The sequence below is a fragment of the Chiloscyllium plagiosum genome, unplaced genomic scaffold, assembly GCF_037043375.1.
Source record: "Chiloscyllium plagiosum isolate Xiang-an unplaced genomic scaffold, Cpla_swu_hap1 HiC_scaffold_11, whole genome shotgun sequence".
NCBI lineage: Eukaryota > Metazoa > Chordata > Chondrichthyes > Orectolobiformes > Hemiscylliidae > Chiloscyllium > Chiloscyllium plagiosum.
In genome coordinates, this window is record NW_028270149.1 from 35,499,377 (window position 1) to 35,520,215 (window position 20,839).

At 39.6% G+C, this 20,839-nt stretch overlaps 1 protein-coding gene across 8 annotated transcripts in view; it reads right to left on the reverse strand.

Moving 5' to 3' along the window:
- tenm1 (teneurin transmembrane protein 1) overlaps window positions 1-20,839 on the reverse strand; it is a 2,430,772-nt gene that overhangs the window by 1,022,887 nt on the left and 1,387,046 nt on the right. Inside the window, exon 6 of one of the 8 annotated variants that reach the window (XM_087991973.1) lies at window positions 17,053-17,117. The exons of the other annotated variants lie outside the window; for them this stretch is intronic. The gene's annotated coding sequence lies outside the window, so the exon portion shown is untranslated. The remainder of the gene's footprint in view (window positions 1-17,052; window positions 17,118-20,839) is intronic. 8 annotated transcript variants of the gene reach the window in all.

Below are 20,839 nucleotides of genomic sequence, written 5' to 3' on the forward strand. Positions count from 1 at the left end.
TATTATATAAAGGCAATTGTCAAAAAAAGCTTCTTTGGTACAGGAAAAGCAGCATGGTCTGTCACGAGGGAATGACAAATAAAATTGAAGTTGACCACATATGCCTGCTTCCTACTTTGAAATAATTAATGTCAGTACTCAACTGGCATCCATAGTAGATTAGCAACCTATATTATTCACTGATATAATTCCGGTGAACCCAATAAACTAGGATTATTATTCCAGAAGCTAGACTGTCCTCCATTGTTTCCTGTAATTCATTGCCTCAGAGGACTGTGGAGGCCAAAACTTTGAGTGTATTTAAGGCAGTGCTAGATAGGTTCTTGATTAGTAAAGGGATCAATAGTTACAGGGAAAGGGCAGGCGATTGGGGTTGAGAAATAGATCAGCCATGATAAAATGGCAGAACAGACTTGACAGCTTGATTTTTGATCCTGTATCTTGTAGTCTGATTCACATAGCTGTATCAGGGTAAGGTGCAAAATTGTCCACAATGAGTATGGATGCTATGTGATCTCTTCAGCTGAAGAATCTGCTGACAGTCAGTAATTATGTTTATATTTGGAGCCAAAACCCTGAGTGAGGTGCAGTCGAGCAGCCAATGACCATGGCTCCATACCCTAGTAAGAATCAACATCTTCAGGACAGGAAAAGAAAATTAAAAGCAAAAGCAGAATTGCCACTTTGACAGCTATTATGTTGCAATGTGTGCATTTTAGAAACTCTAATATAAATTCTGTGCCCAAAAGCCTCTAGTGACATTTAATCACTTCAACGTGACAAGGATTTTGAGTTGAAATGTTTGCTTGCCTTGTTTCCAGCAAACTAAATAGGACAGATGTTGGGAGAATATCAGTATGTAATTCTGAAAAAAAAAGACGACAACAGCTGCTCGCAGTTGAACCAGACTGCATTATCATCAGTGAGATTCCTTGTTGACCACTAGTTCATGCTCTAGTCTGTGCTATAAGCTCTTCACTGGCAGCTCATTTTCCATCTGGTGCTCAGCAGTGTCTTTTTTATGATGGCATTATATGTAAGTAAACTAAAAATTAAGGAACACTTTGCTCTCCTTCCAGTCAATGGGAACTGAAGGGTAGCATAGCTAAGAAGCAGAACCTGAGCTTAACATTCCAATTGCATCACTTCTTTTTGAGATCTTCCATTGCAAGTGCCTCAAGGTTCATAACAATCAATGTTCAGAACAGATAACACCCCCGCGACATTTATCCAATATTCTGAAAAGACCATACACCTGGAAGAACAATTAAGTTTCAAGGACAAGTTTCAAAAATTTTCAAAGGTTGTTAGCAACAGGAGGGTTCCACTGGGATTCACGAAAATATATTTTGACCAATCCAGTCCTGCATTCTCCTTTATCCTGACGATTAGAAAACTACACCATTGCTCCCACCATAACATCCTATTGTCTGAATCTTTAACTAACCCTTCTTCTTCCCCTCCAAATGCCTTACTTGGTGTTCCAAACATTTTTAGAAACTTATGTTATACTGATGTTTGAAAATGGCTACAAAATGGATGCATTGCTGGAAACTCTCTAATTATGCAGGCTGCAGTCTTACATACATTTGTAGGGACATTTAAATTCTATTCTTGTAACCTTTTTAACTGGGACAGATTATTCAGAATACAATTTGTCTATCATACAATGACTTTTCACTTTCAATGGAAAAGATTCAGAAGCTTCCATCTGATTATGTGACTGTAGTTATGTAGCTAATTAACTTGCAGGAGCAGAGATGGAGCTCGAGAGAAAGATAAGGAAAAAGCATGACATTGACTTGCATCAAAATCCCAAGGCAACTCCATTAGGACAGAGCACCACATAGTCTCATTTTTGGAAGATCCAAGATCAACAAGAATATAATATAATTCTGAAATTAAAGATATTCCTCACCACTGAGGAAATAAAGTAAAGTAAACATTTGCAGACAAGTATTACAGAGGGGTTGGAAAGGGAATTGATGAAAGGTAGGTTTATTAAAATTGAAGGTGTTATCACCGACAGAGAGAGGGAAAGAGAGAGAGAGAGAAAGAGAGAGAAAGAATAATGATAAAAATAATTCTACTCTTCCAATATGATTTTATTATTCTTTCAAGGGATGCAAATAAGACAAGGCTATTTCTTACCATCCATTTGCAGCCTAATCATTTCCTTTTTAATATGTTAGTAACATCTCCAACAACTTGAAATTATATTTGACTTATAGTATCTTTGACTTGGATAAATAAAGATAAAAATCGTGAATGCACAATAGCAATTACTAGGTCTGTGTTGTGGGAATTATGTGCATAATATAGAACATGCAACATTTAAGGCAAGCAATACATTATTTTAATCAGTGATGCTGTCATTCAATTAGAAATGTAAGGATTTGCATCAGCTGCCATTTCATCCAAATCTCATTTCTCCCTTGCATGCATTTTCCTGCATCATACTTTTAAGAGTGATTTTGATAGTTCACACTAACAGTCAGTAGCCGAGCCACCTGAATAAGAAATCAGAAATTCAGGGGTAATTTTCTGAGCATTGTTAAACAGCAAATCAAATTATGAGCAATAGAACCATCACATTTTGCAAAGCATTCAGAATATAACTTGTCTATTTTACAATGATGTTAAACTTTCAATCGACAAGACACAGAAGTTTCCATCTGATTGTGTGACTGTAGTTGTGTAGCTAATTAACTTGCAGGAACAGAGATAGAGCTTGAGAGAAAGATAAGGAAAAGGCATGACATTGGCTAGCAGCAAAATCCCAGGCTAAGACTAGACTCTTAGCAGAGGTTGGGGATAATATTTAGAGAAGGCTGGAAGGCAGATTCAAAATGTTAAGCTTTAAGTAAACATTTGCAGAGAATTATAGCAGAGAGGTTGGAAAGGGAATTGAAGAAGATAGGTTTATGAAGGCTGAAGGCATTATTCCCTAGAGTGTGAAAGGAAGGAGGTTCGTGACAAAAATAATTCCACGCAAAGGGATGTGAGCAAGGCAAAGCCATTATTTATTGTTCATCTACAATTGTCTTTGAGGTGACATGGTAAACCATCTTCTCAAACTGCATTCAGTTCATTATATTCAAACATAACATTCTGAGGTGATTCAGAGGGTAGATGCTGGGAGAATATGCATTCTCTTGGGGGAAGCATCAAACTAGGAGATAGAGTTTCAAATAAGGGGTCTCCAGTTAAAACCATGAGGAGGAATGTCTTCTCTCAAAGGGATGTTAGACTTCAGAATTCTCTGTCATCAACACTAGGTGAGGCTGGATTGAATATATTCAAGGCTGATTTGGGCAGATCTTTGATCAACATTTGAGTTAAGGTTTTTTGGGGGCATGTAGAAATGCAGAGTTGAGGCCGCAATCAGCTTGGTCATAATCATATCAAATGTCAAACCAGCTCAATGGGCATAATTAGCTCTTCTGCTCATTATTTCTGATCTGGTGTGGTACACCTCCTATGAGGGAGGCAATTCGAAGATTTTGACCCAGGAACATTGAAGAAAGTGTGATTTGGTTACAAGTCAGGTGATATGTGGAAGGGAATGTGCAGGTAGTGCTGCTCCCATGCATCTCCTGCTTCTGTCCTTCTAGTGGATGAGGTCATGAGTTTGGAAAGTTTTGTCCAAGCAGATTGGTGAGTTTCTGCAGTGAAATTTGCACATGGTACACTCTACACTCACTGTGGAGATAGAGGAAGTGAAAGTTTAAAGTGGATTGTGTACTGATCAATCCTGGATGAGGCTCAGTTCATTGAGTGTTGTTGAAGATGAACCCATTCAGGCAGGGCAAGATTATTCCACACACATTTGACTTGTGGTGGTAGACAGTCTTTAGGAAGTAACAATTGAGTAATGTACAACCGAATTCCCAGCTTCCAACTTGTTCGTGTAGCCATTGTGTTTATATGGCAATACAGTTAAGTTTCTGGTTAATGGTAACATCTCAGATGTTGATGGTAAGGTTTCAGTTATGGCATAGCAAGGAGAAAGTGTCATCTCCTCTCTCGTTGGAAATGGTCATTGCCTGGCATGTGTGATGTGAATGTGACTTGCCTCTTCACAGATCATGTTTAAAAAGAATGCCCCCTATCAACAAACAGCTTACATGATTAACAAGGAGCTTTTTCTACAATTAAGTTAATTGCCCAAAGAACATTGGTAAACACACATTTAATACCATGATATGGGAGCTGGTGCAACTATCTCATCTGTCTGAATTCTGATGGATGTCTATGACTAGATAATTGGAAATCAATGGCATAATTGTGTGCATTTGATTTATTGTCATGTGTACTTTACAGTGTGAAATATTGTAAGGTATAGTAAAAAGCTTTCATTCATTGTCACATTATGGTGCCATTTTGATAGTTTAAGAGAAAAATTGAAAAGATTTGTGGGCGGCAAGGTGGCACAGTGGCTAGCACTGCTGCCTCACAGCACCTGAGACCGGGGTTCAATTCCTGCCTCAGGCGACTGACTGTGTGGAGTTTGCACGTTCTCCCTGTGTCTGCGTGGGTTTCCTCCGGGTGCTCCGGTTTCCTCCCACAGTCCAAAGATGTGCAGGTCAGTGAATTGGCCATGCTAAATTGCCCGTAGTGTTAGGTAAGGGGTAAATGTAGGGGCATTGGCGGGTTGCGCTTCAGCGGGTCGGTGTGGACTTGTTGGGCCGAAGGGCCTGTTTCCACGCTGTAATGTAATGTAATATATATATAGCTTAAAGAGGAGTTCATCTACGTTTGAATTCTGAGCTGGCTCAGAACCACCACAGTCCGGGCTGGATCCAAACAGCATCGAAGTTGCTAATCTTCAGATGTCATCTTTTGCCACTTGGCTGATTCACCTCCTTATAGAATCACTGTCACAGAAGGTATTGCCAGGGAAATCAAAGTTTCTGCTGGGCAATTACCCAATGCCTGGTACCTTCTGAACATATCCACTTAAACTAGAGAGGTCAAAGGATTCTGCTCCAGTTAAGAAATATCCAGGAAAAGAGCATTAAGTAAAAGCAGAATATTACAGATGCTGGAGATCTGAAACAAAACCTGAAAGTGTTGGAAAATCTCAGCAGATCTAGCAATATCAATGGACAGAGAAACAGAGTTAACACATTGAGTCCATTACTCCCCTTCAGCCATGAACAAGGCTGGAAAACAGTGATCTTACTTTGTTGACAAAGATGGAAGTAGACCAAGTGTAACAGACAATGAGAGTGCTCAGTCCAAAAGACAAAGGGAGTCCAATGATAGTATAGGAGTGATCTTGAGGCAAAATAGATGTAAATCATTGCTGTGGATTCTCAAAAATAGGCTGGCTTTGCTGACAGCAAGCCCAAGATGAGGCAACCTAATTCAACTATTTCTCCTCCATAAATGCTGCTTCACCTGCTGAGGTTCTCCAGCACTTCATTTTAGTTTAGACTACCAAGTGCCTACTTTAACTCTCAAGTAACTATTAAACTGACCTCTACCTTCTGTCAGTGATACTGTCCAAAACACTAACACCCTGCAGATTGAGCTGACACTGCTTCTCCTGCCGAGACCCAACACATGCACCTTGCACCAACACTCCCCTGCTCCCATCCACAACCCCTCTGATGCTGGACCTTTAAAATTACAGAATATAGCACCAGACTACTGTGACAAAGAGGGAAGGGTATACCTTGCCTTCTGCTGACAGTTCTATGGTATGAAGGACCTGTCAGGACAGACATACAGATCTGCATTTTCAAAAGGAGCCATGACCAGGATCATCTGTTGGAAATGCAGAATATCGTCCTTGTACAAAATTTAGAATGGCGATCTGTATGAGATAGCTTTTCTTCTGAAAATCTGGCCCAATACTTATTCACTTGTAGCATACAAGAGCAATCTTTGGTGGGAAAAAGAATCTTATCACTTTAAGAAACTCAACATACAGATCAGCCAGGTATCTGGATACCATGTTATGACCAAGGGTCCACAGTCACTGTTTTCACACTTCACTCAAAGAATATCTTTAGATTATTCTATTATCTGTATTGCTTTAGCTGTAAAAAAAAGGCCCACCATATATTTTCAAGTAAAAACAGAATCCATGTACCCAATAAGTGTTATATATAGTAAGTACATAAAAATCATTACAGTGAAACAGATGGTTTTGATTGCTGACTTTTATTTTAACTTCTATACTTATATAATTTTTTAAAATAATTACAGTTCAAACTGAGGCATCACTGGGCAAAGGTCAGCATTTGTTGCTTTCCTTAATTGCCCGTAAATTGAGGGGGGACAGTTCAGAGTTAATCACAGCACAAGAGGTATAGTTAGTAAGTTTGCTGATGATACCAAAATTGGAGGTGTAGTGGACAGCAAAGAAGGTTACCTCACATTACACCAGAATCTTGATCAGATGAACCAATGGGCTAAAAAGTGGCAGATGGAGTTTAATTTAGATAAATGTGAGGTGCTGCATTTTGGGAAATCAAGTCTTAGCTGAACTTATATACTTAATAGTAAGGTCCCAGGGAGTTTTGCTGAACAAAGAGATCTTGGAGTGTAGGTTCATAGCTCCTTATGAGTGGAGTCGCAGGGAGATAAGATAGTGAAGGAGGGGCTTGGAATGCTTTCCTTTATTGGTCAGTGTATTGAGTACAGGAGTTGGGAGGTCATGCTGTGACTGTACAGGACATTGGTTAGGCCATTGTTGGAATATTGTGTGCAATTCTAGTCTCCTTCCTATCGGAAAGATGTTGTGAAACTTGAAAGGGTTCAGAAAAGATTTACAAGTATATTGCCAGGGTTGGAGGATTTGAGCTATAGAGAGAAGTTGCATTGGCTAGGGCTGTTTTCCCTGGAGTGTCAGAGGCTAGGGGGTGACCTTCTAGCGGTTTATAAAATTGTGAGGGGCATGCATAGGATAAATTGACAAAATCTTTTCCCTGGCGTGGGGGAGTCCAGAACTAGAGGGCATAGGTTTAGGGTGATAGGGAAAAGACATAAAAGAGACCTAAGGGGAAACTTTTTCACGCAGGGGGTGGTACGTGTATAGAATGAGCTGCCAGAGGAAGTGGTGAAGGCTTGTACAATTGCAACATTTAAAAGGCATCTGGATGGGTATATGAATAGGAAGGGTTTGAAGGGATATGGGCCGGTGCTGGCAGGTGGGACTAGATTGGATTAGATATCTGGTGGGCATGGACAAGTTGGACCGAAGGGTCTGTTTCCGTGCTGTACATCTCTATTACTCTATGACATTGCTGTGGATCTGGAGTTACAGGAAATCAAACTAGTTTAGGATTGCAGGTTTTCTCACTTAAAAGGATGTTAGTGAACTAGATAGCTTTAAGGACAAATCCATTTTACATAATGGTCACCGTTAGATTGCAGATTTTATTTATTGAATTACATTCCACCAGCTGCCATGATGGGATTATGACTCTTGTCCTAAGAATATTCATTCAGGCTGCTGAGTTATTAGTCGTGTGACTTTGCCATTCTGCCAATTTCTCCAGGACTAGTTAAGATACATACTACTAACTATAAAAAGTATGTTTAGAATAGTAGTCTAAGAGTGCAATCTCAACAGTTCAATCATTTTCAACTAAGTACAGTATGGAGTTGTCTCAAAAGTACACCATTTGGAGAAGCATTGATTCAGAAAGCAATTTCTGATTTCCATGTTATTTTGTACATGTGCAGAGTCTCACATTTGTTGTTAGTTTCATTGGAATAATGATGGCAAGCAATCATAGCCTTGCCAACATACCCATTACAAAACCCAAGCTAATAACAAAAGCAGAAAAACAAAGACACAATATGAAACATCCAAATGCCACACAATATAAGTCAGTTTTTATTTACTGCCTTCAAACTCAACTTTGTCTGAAATCTACACTTGTCTTGACTCCACACATTGATAAGCTGACAGGAGATTGAGCAGCACCTTATCAAAACAGGTAAGTTCGGGAGAAGCAATGCAAGTTAGCATCTTTCTTCACAGATATTTACGACATTTCAATTAACACAATCTAAAGTGAAAATATCCAATCAGCATAATTTAATAATATTCCATGTTGCAAGATAAGGTAATTGCAGACTTTTGCAGGATTGACTAGAAGGTAATTAGCATAATTTACATATGATATACAATATCTCCTGTGTACAACTAATTTGAGCTAATAAGTTGAGATAAAAAAAGAAAAACATAAATGTTGAACATATGGAATGAATACAGAGATGGCTAAAAACACACAACATATCCACTAGGATCAAAAAGTGAAAATCAAAATTAGTGTTTGAGTTAGGTGCGTATTGTAACCATCTGATTAACAATTGCTTGTCTCTTTACAAATACCAGCAAATTTTATTTGTCCCAGCAGCATTTTCTGCTTTCAGAGATAATGAAATTACAATTTTATTACTCAAAACCAAGCTGAACTTAAAATGATCCAATGTTTGCAACTTAAACTACTTTACTTCCAACCCCTACCTTTTCCATGGAAAGGTTCAGGGATGCAGACAGCAATGTGCAGATAAGATCATAACCAGATCAACCATGTTCTTACTGAATTCTGGAGCAGGATCTAAGGGCAACTGGCCTACTTCTTCTCCCAAGTCCAATGTTCTTACTGTTATTGATGCAACATTATTCACTTCCACCACGCCATAGACTTACTAAATGCTCATTATTAGCTTACACTATTGCCACACTTAAGGTAGTCTTCTGACCAGACTCCATAAAATTCACAAACACAAAACCCTGCCACCTTAAATGTATCCTGTACCAAATTCATGCTTGGCAACAATTCCCATTTTTAACATCCATCACAGTGTTCCCTCAAAAACTAAAATTCCACATTTGTTTAAAGCATAATCTCTTTATATTATGCTTTCATTGCTCCTTATCTCTGCAATCCTCTTCTCACACTTCCATGCTTGATTGGCAACTGTTCTGTCAGCCACTCCAGCCTCATGTTCTGGGTGGAATTTAATGGTTACAGAGATGAATCCAACTACTGGACGTGAAGCCAATGGAAACCTCACTGTGACTATTTCCAGAAGCTTTGTCAGGATTGAAATCTAATCAGATGGTCAGCTGCATGTGATTTTGGGCCTGTAAGTGGAATTTCTCACTTTTGAGAACTGATATCCAATATGATGCCAACAGTTGTCCAGAAGTGACAGTGAGACTCAGAGTGCAGGGCACTGCTGTACTGCAGTAGGCTGGAAGATTATAACTGAAGGCTCAGAAAACAAGAATGTGGATCAATCAAGGAGGACCTTGTGAAAGAGTTGAGTAGGATTGTTGTGAATGGCAAGAGATATCACCAACAGTTCCCTCTATTATTGCTGGAGTGGCCCTCAGTTCAGACAGCTCCACCAGATCAAGTGCCAATGGTGGTGGTTCAAGGGCCTAGTCATTTTTCAGTGGTCATTTAAAGGCCTTCAAATGGGAAGACTGTCCTTGGTCATCCCTGTCCTGAACAACTGGATTGAATCAGGAGGGCCACAGGCTCTCCATCCCATATATTCTCCTCACTCTCCAGCCTATTCCCAGAGTTGGGCAAGATGGTGTTAAGGACATTAAGTTTCACCCTCTGTTTGTCTTCCAAATTAAAGGCATTGAGAAGAGCATGAATAGGGTCAAACCTTTTATTGTGGAGGGTTTTTAAAGGTGATGAAGGCCTTACTCCAAATGTCCGGATACTTCTAACTCGATGTCTTGCATTGAGTTATATTGCAATGCTAAGATTTCTTAGTTGGAATCAGAAGATAACCAACTGTCAACAGGGATCTCTTTGGAAGCCTTCCAGTGCAGTTCAAGAAAATGCCGAACAAAGTCAATATGGAGTGTTGCCCTAAGTACAAGCCCGCCAAAACTTTACTTTGAAGACTGAAGTCCAGTCTGGAGACTAGTTTCATTTTGATTAGAGAGACAAGTGGAAAAAATCTTTCCAATGCTGGTATGGCAGGTAGTTCTTTTTTTATATAATAAAAAGTAGAAGCAGGATTAGGTCTATCAAACCCTCAAGCTTATCTGCTATTAAGATCTTGGGCTGATCTTCCCTGACCTCAACCCCTCTTTTGTCATTGTTTATTCACTAATTTTCCTGTCGTCTTTCCCTCCACTACTGTGATAATCACTTTTGTCTTTGTGCTCTCTGAAACAACAGCTGACTTTTCATTAAATGCCATGACTGAGGATCCTCCTTTTAAACTGGTAGTTCTGCATAATCACAAGTGATTGTGCAAAAAGTATTGTGCCTACAGAATAATTAATTCCAAAACAAATTCATTTCTTCACCTTACCTATATAATATATATATCTACATATAATACACACATATATATAAATCAATCGCTTCACTTCCAACATGGCCTGTATTCAGGAGAAAGTAAGGACTGCGGATGCTGGAGATCAGAGTGGAGAGTGTATGGTGCTGGAAAAGCACAGTTCCTGCCCGAAACCTCGATTCTCCTGCTCCATGGCCTGTATTCAGACTGATCATGCAGTGGACATAAAATTGAAGCATGAAGCATAGGTCTACTTGTGAAAAATGACCCATTATACATCAATATGGCACCATAATTCCAGGACAATTACAGCTACTCATGTTAAAAGAGAGGTCAGTGAATGTTTTCAATTTGATGACTAGCTTCTACCTCTGGACCTCACACTTAATAACAGCGAAACTGGAATAGTTAATGTCAAAATCTCTTGAGAGTTGCACTGCTCTCATTCTGAAACTGGTAAGAACTCATTCTAAATGTTATAGATCTTCTCCCAAGTGATCTATTTAGCTACTTTAGTCATTTTGAATGCTTTCAGATACCAGGAATGGTAAATACAATTATCACATGTCTACTGAATGCTGGAGCTAAGCTAAATGCAGACAATTTTAGATCCTCCAAACTTATTACCAGGGAATACTACATATCTCACAAAATAAATTGGGAGCTTCTTGCCATAGCAAACACTCAGTATCATATATAGCTTAAGTGCTTATTTCTTTGTATTTCTTTGCTACTAGCTACATGCCTAAGTTAATATTCAAAAAAGTGACAGAGCTGACCGTAGGTTAATTTAACAATAAGATTGCATATCTCCTCATAGTAGAGCACAAACAACATATTAGAAAATCCTCAGCAGAACATTAAGTTCAATGCACAGAATGCTCATAAACTTCTGCATAATGGGTGAAACCAATTCAGGTTGTAACACATTTGGACCTAACTCAAGTGAATGCAAATGTAGCTACATCAATGCAAAAAATAAATGAATGACATTTAGCTGATATTTTTAAAATTATGGACAGGGCAGAAGACAATAAACTAAAACTCCTATTCTCTTACTTTACTGTCCAGGTCAGTAGTATTTTTCAAAAGGTAGATTATTTGCTTTTCAACCCCTTGAGTGTGCGGTCAATTTAAAATAAGAGCAGCGGACTTTCTTTTATGGGCGGTGGGGGTCAGGTTTGAATAAAGAGGATTTCTTTTACTCCCACACTCAACCCCCAAACATTTAAACATTATGTCAGTCACACAGCACATACTCGCAAGAGTCAATTAAAGATGTTGATGCACATCAACAAGGGCTAATTGAAAAGAATAGTTAACTGTTCACACGACTCACACATTACACATTAAAACCAAGTGTTTTAAGAAAGAAGTCTTTTCTACTCTGAAATTGTAGTTAGGATGAGCAGGTGAAGAGGGGTGAATTAGCTTCTGTCTTTTTAACTCCCTTAATAAGCCACAAGAAATACTTTAAATTATTTTAAACACGCAGCTATGCAAATGTCAACTCAGAAAAAGTGAGGAGCTTAATGTAACACACTTGTCAGAAAACTGTGAGATTGGTTAATAGTGCTGGCTTTATATTGCCTGACTTTTGTCTTCAGTGAAGTCAAACATAAGCATAAACCAGTGATTATGAGCACCAGCTGAGCCCTCAGCTATTGAGAGATATCAACAATGTGTGTTTTTCTCTACAAACTTTTCTGGGGGCATTTTGATTTTACATAAGTCGGCAACTCAGAAAATTAAAAACTGCAATGTGCAAATAAACAATTGTTTCAATATTCCTGCTGGTATTGTAAAATCTGTTCTACAATGTAAATTAGGTGGATCCCAGAGCATCTGGAGCAGATGCACATTGCGGGAACTATTGAATGAAGTGCTACCAATATAAACACACAGGAGAATGGCACAAATTAAGGGCTCTATAGATTGGCTCAGCTATTAGGTGTCCTGGGGCTGAAATGCAAATTGGATTTAAATTCAGTCCAATTACCGCCTCAGTGCTTCTAAATTGCTGGAAACCAAAGATTGTCAAATTCACTTTATCATGCTTGTCATGACTGCCATTGGTGTTGAACTCTACCTATACATGGCGGTGGAGAAGTCAACAGACTTCACTGCACAATATAGTGGAAGGAGCAAGGGAAATGCAAAATAAATAACATTTCCAAGCTCTTGCTATGTTACTACCTGGTACAAAACCAGTGAAAGATATAAATTCTACAGCAATTCAGCATGCACCGTAATGATTTGAGAACCAGCCAAAGGGGGCATAAAGATTCATGGTCAAATCTGGAATTAGTTCTTGCTACCATGGTACAATTTCTCATTGATACAAAGCAGACTACCATAAGTACCTTAAAATGAACACAATCACAGGAATAAAATAGAAAATACTGTGAAATGTAGGAAAGGACAATGACTGAAAGAAAGGTAGTTACGGTTTAAGACCCTGCTCAAACTCATTAGGAGGTTAACTTTGCATGAAATACCATTGAAATAAAAGATTAATTGACGAGTGTAAACCAAAAAAAATTCAAAATTGTGCCATGACCTACCTGCATAGCGCTTCTTAAAAAAAAGTCTTAATTTATCACTTCAAACTGCTTAACTCCTACTCGTGACACAAATGTGCTACATTTCAACTCTACACAAATGAATAAAGATCGAATCTGGAATTAAAAAGTGTGCCACTGGATATTTTTCACAATATAAGTGAACTTAATAAAAGAGATTAATATGCCTTATTTAATCAGAGTTAAAAATATGGCCCATTTGCAGTACAACTGCAGCAGACGTTTCAAAAGCCTGTTGGAACCACTCCAATGTTAGAATAGAAGATATTTATTCATGTATTTTGTGTTTTAAATGATCTACTGATTGTAAATCCTAGACCAGTGGTACAGTAATAATTCCAACTGACATTCAAGACGACCCATTGACCACAAAGATGTGTTAATCTTTATTGCATGGATTGACCCTTTTCTGTGATCAGTTCTACTCAGAGGTTAAATAATATGTACCAGTAAGCATGGTAAGAAGCCAATCATGTTTAAGTATCTTCGCAGATAACTCACGAGGAGCACTTATTATCAATAGGATTAAATAAAAACAATTATTTCTACCTTTTTAAAAATGGATTGCTTTAAAAATTTGGATTTCATCAAGGAATTTGGCATTTTCTGAATGTAACATGTTCTTTCAGGACTGGAGAGGTTGCTTAGCAATAATTATGAACTTTTTTTTTTAGATTAGATTAGATTAGATTAGATTACAGTGTGGAAACAGGCCCTTCGGCCCAACAAGTCCACACCGACCCGCCGAAGCGAAACCCACCCATACCCCTACATTTACCCCTTACCTAACACTACGGGCAATTTAGTATGGCCAATTCACCTAACCTGCACATCTTTGTGACTGTGGGAGGAAACCGGAGCACCCGGAGGAAACCCACGCAGACACGGGGAAAACGTGCAAACTCCACACAGTCAGTCGCCTGAGTCGGGAATTGAACCCGGGTCTCTGGCGCTGCGAGGCAGCAGTGCTAACCACTGTGCCACCGTGCCGCCCACTAACTTCTTATTCTATTAAAATAATCCAAATCAACAAGCGAATTTTACAAAGATATTACAATTTGATCCCAAGGTCTCTTTTTCAACTGTGCACTGATTTCAGTTCTCCTGTAATCTGAGGAATTTCATCAGTGCACATCACGGGGAAGCATATAACCATCAGCAGCAACTTCTGAGTTTCAGTGTTTGATTTGTCATTTGCAGATTTCGGATGTTGCGCTTCAATATCAGAAGAGTGATGACAGTAATTGTTGAAAATGGCATCGTTACAGCCCAGTTAAGCTATGATTTTTATTTAGTATTTCTGTTATCAAAAAAAAACTGAACAATGGGACATTTTTAATGCAGCCATTAGAGATGGAAATTAAAGACTATGCTGGAAAATTGTGGCAATTTCAGACACTAGATTCAACAGCTATCATGACTGCTTTAGGAATTCTTAATCCAATTTGACAGAGGTGTCACTGCTATTATTGTCATTCTTTTGCAGTTGTATAATGGGGAATTATGTAATACAATACATGCCAACAACAGGTCTTCAGATCTTCCAATGCTTGCCTCGACCTCTCAGTATTAAATTGATGTTGAGATATATCTTTGCTGCCCTATTCTAGTATATCAAAGACAGAAATACAGGATGAATCTAGAAAGAAATTGACTGAGGGGTTGATAACGAAGCATGAAATGCTTTGACATGGATATAGTTACATAACAATTTGAAGACAGGTGAAAATACAATTTGGGGAAATCAGAAGAAGAACTTCATGCAAAGGAAGGCCTGAAATAGGGCAAAGGTGGCAAAAGCAACCTTTTGGAGGATTTGAAGAAAATAAAAGGCATGTACTGCAGTGAGGATTAGTGGGAAGCCAGAGCATGATAAAGCCTTTAAAAACAAAAGACAACTAAAAAGCAGTAAGGGAGAGAATTTCAAATATGAGGGTAAGTTAGCTAGTTATATAAAATAAAATTGCAAGAGATTTGTTATTTAAGACAGAGATAGATGGACTCTTAATTAATAAGATGATTAAGAGTTATGGAGAGAAGACAGGAGAATGGGGATGAAAAACACATCAGCCATGATCAAAAGATGGAGCAAATCTGATGGGCTGAATGGCTTAATTCTGTTCCTATATCTTATGGTCAGAACTAAATTCTGTGATGGTACATTAAAAAACCATTAAAGCCTACTTTGTATATTTAAGAAACAACTTATGCAGCACAAAAATGTAGGCCCAATGAAACCTTTGGTTGGAGATGTTCTTCAAATACAGGATGTGAGTTCCCAAGACTAGGCCTAATTGTAACCATTTTATTCAAATAAAATGGATACATTTATTTCTAATTTTCATTTCAATCACAGCTTGTTTTTGTTTCTGATGCAAGGTTAAATGCATTTCTCATATATTATTTGCATGATGTCTCATGGAAGTATGTCAGTCTATCTTTAAGAGATCTGTGCATTAAATCATTGTTTTATCATAGCATGTGACCAGAGTGCATAAAGATCGTATTTTTCATCTTTACTCCAGGGTCACTTCAATGCTATGTAATTTAATAATTTAAATGTGCACGCAGACACACATGCTGGAGAAATGTAACATTTTCGCTTCACAGTTAGCTGTGTTTGGTTCTTCAGCACCATGATATCTGCACAGGAGATAACACAAACATTGGCACATCAGGTAAAAGGTATTCTGTTGGAGGCAAAATCACATCTAATAGATGATTAACCATGAGGCAACTCAGTGACTGACTTTGTAGTTTCCTACATTATGCACTCTGCTATAAATATGGGGTGAGACACAAACCAAGTCCTGGACAGTTGGAGTATATTACAATATGCTTTGTAGAAACAGAAATCCAAGGGTTAGATGAAAAGAAACCTCAAAAATATTTGTTGTCCAGAACTTAGCTCAGAAAAAGTCTTGGCTGCACCATTTTTAGTTAGTTTTTCTGGATCATTTAACATATGTGGCATCTGACAATGTTTTAATCACATCCTCTAAAAGACAAATTGGAAACGTAAGGTTATTCTATTCAAGTAGCACAGTTTAATTCCACAGGAATAACAAGGGATGGTAAGAATAAATACACCTGGCAATTCCCCTCTCCCCACCTCAACATCTGTCATTTGAAATTCCAGGAGAAGGGAAAAACCCTGCCTTCCTTATTGCAACTTTCAGTAGTTTACCGTGATTCCTTCCTCTCAGTATGGCTGATAAGGCTATATTGTTGCAGTCTGTATCACAACTTTATGTTGTTTATATCTTGTGATTTTTGTGACCTATTTCAATTTATAGCATTGTAAAGTACAGCTTTGCTACTGAATTAAAACAAGGCCTTTAAAAGACTTTTACAGACTTGCTCTTGGCTGTAAAAGCAAGCTGCTAAGAGTCTATCCCCAGAAGCCCACTGGGAGACCAGTGAACAGGAACAAGTAGAACCTGTTCCTGTTCACCTCTTTAACCATCATGCAGGGCCAGGCTGAGACCTCCACACCAGACTGAGACTGCCCTGTTATGCCGAAACTAGACCTCTTTAACCCATATAATTGGCACTGGTGCCATATAGCTGCTCTTGACTACTTCATTAATATCAACAACCCTGCCCATCTAGACACAGTAAAGCCTTGGTTCCAATGAGAGTTCAGAAATCCAACTTCCTTTCCCTCACTGCTGAGCAGGAGACTCACTGGCCTCAAAAGGTTGATAAAAGTTTGTGCCTGATTCCTATGGTCAGAGACATAAGTAGAAGGTCTAGATTTCTATGGTTTGGAGGTGCTGGTTTTGGACTGGGGTGGACAAAGTAAAAAGTCACCCAACACCAGGTAATAGTCCAACAGGTTTATTTGGCAGCGTGAGCGTTTGAAGCTCCTAGATATCTGGGCCAGACCACTCAAAACATTGTTTAGCAGGCAGCCCAGACCGTAACTTTGCTATTTGTTTCATTAATTGTACAGTGAAAAGTACCCGGAGTGTGTTAGCTAGGTTGACTACCAGGTTTAAAACAGACAAAAATGTATTCTCAAAATTATGGAATGAACCACAAAGAACAGAATATAGAATACCCACAGAACTCAGTTATCTAAACTAGACTTAATTATGCTGTTCCGAAAAATACATGCAATAGTCCCAAAAAACAAACCCCTTAAACATAGAGCAAAAATGAAACAAAGACTTACAGGTCGAAGTTAGAAGGGCAGAAGGAGAGAGTCTAGCAGCCTCTTTCACACAGCCAACTGCTAAACTGAACAAAAACAAGAATTCAGCTTTCAGGACTGACCACTCCCCTTTCATTACAAAAGGTTACTTCTAAAACGTGAAAGTCTGATTTGTTTACGTGTTGGGCCCTTCGGCCCAACAAGTCCACACCGCCCCGCCAAAGCGCAACCCACCCATACCCCTACATCTACCCCTTACCTAACACTACGGGCAATTTAGCATGGCCAATTCACCTGACCTACACATCTTTGGACTGTGGGAGGAAACCGGAGCACCCGGAGGAAACCCACGCAGACACGGGGAGAATGTGCAAACTCCACACAATCAGTCGCCTGAGGTTGGGAATTGAACCCAGGTCTCTGGCACTGTGAGGCAGCAGTGCTAACCACTGTGCCACCGTGCCGCCCAAATGTCTTTAGAAAATCTTATATGAATTAGCTAAAATCAACACATGAACATCACAATTAATTTGCACATCTTCACTGAAAAGGTCACTCCTCGGGATAACTGCTTTGAGTGAAGAGGTTTTTCCTGATAGTTTTCTTCATTAGATTTGTCTAAACCTTATAGAACCAAAGAAAATGTACATCATTCAACAAGTTTTTTTTTATAAAGCTGCAAACTCAAATAAATAGCAATATCTTAATCTTCAGCATTGCTCAACACCCAACCCCTATCATATGCCTTCTCCTACTGAATGAATTTATCCGCTGTCCTCTTACAAATGTTTAGTTTCTGTCTGAACCTACCCATGTGGGAAAATACTTGAAAACCTCACACCTGGATTTTTGTGAGGTCATGGAGACTTCTCAGTCTCCAAATTTGCAGTGGACATGAGAAGATTCTGGATTAGTGGTGCTGGAAGAGCACAGCAGTTCAGGCAGCATCCAAGGAGCAGTAAAATCGACGTTTCAGGCAAAAGCTCTTCATCAGGAATAAAGGCAGAGAGCCTGAAGCGTGGAGAGATAAGCTAGAGGAGGGTGGGGTTGGGGAGAAAGTAGCATAGAGTACAATAGGTGAGTGGGGGAGGGGATGAAGGTGATAGGTCGGGGGTGGGGGGAGGGTGGAGTGGATAGGTGGAAAAGAAGATTCCTCACACTGAATTGGTTCACAATTTGAATGTTTCCTTTATACACTGATGTTTAATACTGGTCTTTGCACTCTAAGCACAACCTCACCAAAGTCTCTGTACAGTTTTATCACAACATCCTCTGATTTATGCACAACCGATCTAATGTGGCTCATCACTCCATCAACTGTAATTTGACATGGTAAGTGCTAACCTGAAATATCATGGCTTTCCATTTCATTATTGTATAGTTCTGCAAAGACGATATTACAACAGACATTTTTTTCTTTTGGTGTTTAATCTTTGGAACTTAAATATTGAAACTTGCCTGTCAATTTTCAGATTCTATTGAACTCTGTATTTTTTTTGATTGTTTACTTTGGTTTACCACCCCTCCATTAATTCAATTAATTTACATCCAATTTCTATATTTAGGTTGCTAACAACCAAAAATTTGCTGAAGGCATGCAGCAAAACAACAGTGTAAAATTAATTATATCAATTTTCAGCCCAAATACTGAAATAACTGATTGCAAGGAAATTACACTGGTATCTTGTTTAGATCAGCTTACATTAACACCTCGTGAACAATTCACCTTTAACTTTCTCAACAGTAATTGGAAGATCACTCCCAAAGTTGACCATCGTGAACGAAGTAGCTGGTAATTTGGCCAGAGCAATGACGGATGGAAGTTAACACTGACAAGTGTGAACTGAGGCATTTAGAATAAGGGAACAATTTACACAATAAATGGTTGATCCCCAGCAAGGACTGAGGAACAAAGGGACCTTGCTGTGCAAGTCCATAAGTTCCTGAGAGTGTCAGCACAGGTAGAAAGGTTGGTGAAGAAAGCATATGGGATGTTTGCCTTCATTTGCTGGGATATAGAATATAGGAGCAAGGAAGGCTTGTCACAACTTTATGAAACATGGTGAGGCTACACATGGAATAATGTGTGCAATTCTGGTCGCCACGCTATCAGAAGGATGTGATTGCACTGGAGAAAGTGCAGAGGAGATTCACCAGGATGTGCCTGGGATGAAATAGGCTAGAGCTGAAAAATGTGTTGCTGGAAAAGCGCAGCAGGTCAGGCAGCATCCAAGGAGCAGGAGAATCGACATTTCGGGCATAAGCCCTTCTTCAGGAATGAGGAGGGTGTGCCAAACAGGCTAAGGTAAAAGGTAGGGAGAAGGGACTTGGGGGAGGGGCATTGGGAATGCGATAGGTGGAAGGAGGTTAAGGTGAGGGTGATAGGCTGGAGTGGGGGTGGGGGCGGAGAGGTCAGGAAGAAGAATACAGGTCAAGAAGGCGGTGCTGAGTCTGAGGATTGGGACTGAGATAAGGTGGGGGGAGGGGAAATGAGAAAGCTGGAGAAACCGGCGTTCATCCCTTGTGGTTGGAGGGTTCCTAGGCGGAAGATGAGGCGCTCTTCCTCCAGGCGTCGTGTTGCCATGGTCTGGCCATGGTCTCCCTTCTCCCCATCTTTTATCTTAGCCTGTTTGGCACACCCTCCTCATTCCTGAAGAAGGGCTTATGGCGAAGGGCTTATGTAGATTCTCCTGCTCCTTGGATGCTGCCTGACCTGCTGCGCTTTTCCAACAACACATTTTTCAGCTCTGATCTCCAGCATCTGCAGTCCTCACTTTCTCCTATGAAACAGGGTAGGTTTGCTTTCTCTGGAGTACAGGAAGCTGAGGGGGGATCCGATTGAGATATACATAATTATGGGAGGCATAGACAAAATAGATCATGCGGATCTTTTCCCCATTGTAGATGTGTTGAAGACCAGAGAACATAAGTTAAAGTGGTTTCAAAGATTCAGAGAAAAAACCCTTTTCATCGAGTCATAGAGATAAACTGCACAGAAACTAACCCTTTGGTCCAACTTATCCATACCGACCAGATATCCTATATAAATCTAATTCCAATTTGCCAGCAATTGGCCCATATAACTCTAAACCTTTCCTATTCATAGATCCATCCAGATGTCTTTTAAATGTTGCAATTGTACGAGCTTCCACCACTTCCTCCAGCAGCTCATGCCATACACGCATCACTCTCTGCATGAAAGAGTTGTCCGCAAGTCCCTTTCATATCTTCCCCCTCTGACCAAAAACCCATTCCCTCTAGTTTTGGACACCCCACTCTGGGGGAAAGAAAACATTGCCTATTTACTCTCTGCATGCTCCTCATAATTTTATAAACCTCAATGAAGTCACCCTTCAGCTCCAGGGAAAATAGCCCCAGCCTATTCAGCCTCTACCTATAGCTCAAATCCTCCAACCCTGACAACATCCTTGTAAATCTTTTCTGAATCTTTTCAAGTTTCACAACATCCTTCCAATAGCAGGGAGAACAGAATTGTACACAATATTCCAAATGTGGCCAAACCAATGTCCTTTCCAGCTGCAACAGGACCTATCAACTTCTATACTTAATGCACTGACCAAGAAAGGAAAGCATATGATGGGCGGCACAGTGGCACGGTGGTTAGCACTGCTGCCTCACAGCGCCAGAGAGCCGGGTTCAATACACAGGCGACTGACTGTGTGGAGTTTGCACATTCTCCCCGTGTCTGGGTTTCCTCTGGGTGCTCCGGTTTCCTCCCACAGTCCAAAGATGTGCAGGTCAGGTGAATTGGCCATGCTAAATTGTCTGTAGTGTTAGGTAAGGGCTA